The 2,500-nt window shown below is 28.3% G+C and overlaps 1 non-coding gene across 1 annotated transcript; it reads left to right on the top strand.

The window, feature by feature from the left end:
* Positions 1 to 2,222: 2,222 nt before the first annotated feature.
* Trnah-gug (transfer RNA histidin (anticodon GUG)) lies at positions 2,223 to 2,294 on the top strand. Its single transcript has one exon. It is a non-coding gene; the product is annotated as a tRNA-His (tRNA).
* Positions 2,295 to 2,500: the final 206 nt, after the last annotated feature.

The raw sequence follows: 2,500 nt of genomic DNA, 5'->3' as shown, positions 1-2,500 counted from the left end.
TCTCTCCTGACTGTTTTTCCCACACACAAACTCTGGGATCGAATACATTCACTTACTTCCTTATACTTATATTTGTGAATGACTGCTCTCATTTCTAGTTCAACGACGTAGATGATTTATAGATGTACGTATGTATGTGATCGTTGTAAAGTAATGTAAATGAACGAGTTTGTTTTTGTTAAAACTTTTCTATAATGAAAGGAATCAAGGTATGTTAAGCTAAAAAAAGTTAGCATTGTACATACGTACACTAGACTTTTAGTTGGACTTAGTGAAATTTTCTATTATATATATTAATGTACACATACAGACACACAACACACATATCCATCTATATATAAGATATATAATATATATACTATATTATATATATTATATAATAAAAATAAATCTAATAAATATATATATATATATATATATATATAATAATAAAATAAAATATCTATATATATATATATAATATATATAAATATAGATATATATATATTAATATGTTATATATATATAGTATAATATATAATTAATATTATATATATATATAATTCTAAATAAAATTATCTTATGATGGAAGGTTTTTAGAAATTCATAGAATTTTAAAGCTTTATAACATAAATGCTTTCAGTAATATTAATGTCAAGAGTAAGGTAATAAAAAATTCTCCTAAAGATCTTCCAGGCTGCATATATGAGAACTGGGCAACTATCGAATGCATTATTCGTACATATGAGAGATTTAGATCATCCTATTAACTGGAGTCAAGCAAGAGCCTTAATCCCATGTAATGACACAGTTAAAAGGAATATCATTGAATCTTGTTTCATCAAGTCAAATAACGGAAGTATTCTAAATTTAAGTCTTGGTTTATTTAAACTTGATAGCTTCATAATGAAAAAAGTTGTAGATAAATATAAGCAACGAAATTAATATTTTTAGATTTTACATGTTTTGGACTATACGGATACTTTGTAGTTTCTATTAGGGGTAAATCTATGTTTAAGTTTGTGACCGTGTGATATACGATAATCCTGGATTATCTCTTTCATTTTTAACCTTTTGACAATAAACCATCTGTTATTCTTGATCTTGTTCTTTACCTGATAACTTTCTCTCCAATTGTATTTCATTCGTTCCTTGACAATGTCTTAGTAAAACCGAAGGCGCTTGGATTTCTGACTATCATTTTTCTGTGGTATTCGCTTATTTGATGAAGTCACGTGCATATACTGTGATTTTTTAAACGTATCCATATATATGTTCTATACATATATATTACATATAGCATATATATCTATTATTATATATATTATAATATATCATAATTATATATAATACCATATATACACACACACACACACACATATATACAACATATATATATATCATATATATATATATATTATATATATATATATATATATATATATATATGTTATATATATATATATATATATATATAATATATATATATATATATATATAAATAATTTTCTTCATTTACAGTTCCAACTGCAGTATATATTAAAGTTTGGTTGCATAAAGTTAGTTAAAGGGCAAGGGGAAATAAGGAAAATGGAGGGAAGTAGAAGATGGAAAGACAGCTAGAATGAGTAAGAAAAGAAGAGGAGAGAGAATATAATACTAGTTTACAAAAAAAGGAAAAAAAGTGTGACAATCTATTTACTGCTTTCTTTATAAATATTAATGGATTTGATTTCCACTGAAGCCCTTGAAATCTAAAGGGAAAAAAATGAGGAAACTCAATGTCAGAGGTGGAATTAGAACATTTAATTTCTCAATTATACACTGACTTGCCCTCACCGGGATTCGAACTAAGTTTATTACGGTGACGACTCAGTAATCAGGCATATTACTCAAGGCTGCTAACATACCTTTTATCAAAACGTAATATTAGCTTGCAGTGCCCAGGATTCGGACCTGGGTTATTGCAATCACAACGCAATGTACTAACCACTATACGATCACGGCTGCACGTGAATGAAATGACGCAGGGCAGAGATTGAAAATGATTTTATTTGCATCAGAAATGGTCCGTGTGTGTTTGTGCCCCTCTCATGCTTTACATGTATATATATATATATATATATATATATAATATATATATAGATATATATATATATATATATATATAGATATAAACGCCATTCCAATTGCAAGTCCAATGTATTCCTTCTCAACTAATATTAAGTTTCATGTCATTTGCAGCCGTGATCGTATAGTGGTTAGTACATTGCGTTGTGGCCGCAATAACCCAGGTTCGAATCCTGGTCACGGCAGGTGAATTGGGTATTTTGTGATAAAAAGAACGGTTAGCATTCTATTCTAGAATAATATGTTGCAATTAACAACATAAGTCAGATTACCTTGCTTTAACCGAATCTAACCTTGGACATAATCCAGGTCATGGAAGGTTAGTGTAAGTTGAGCAACAAACTGCCTAACCAGTATGGGTTCGAATCCCAAATCTGGCTATAGAATTTCC

This window comes from Macrobrachium nipponense, chromosome 8, assembly GCF_015104395.2.
Source record: "Macrobrachium nipponense isolate FS-2020 chromosome 8, ASM1510439v2, whole genome shotgun sequence".
Taxonomy (NCBI): domain Eukaryota; kingdom Metazoa; phylum Arthropoda; class Malacostraca; order Decapoda; family Palaemonidae; genus Macrobrachium; species Macrobrachium nipponense.
This window is presented reverse-complemented; position numbering and strand designations above follow the sequence as displayed.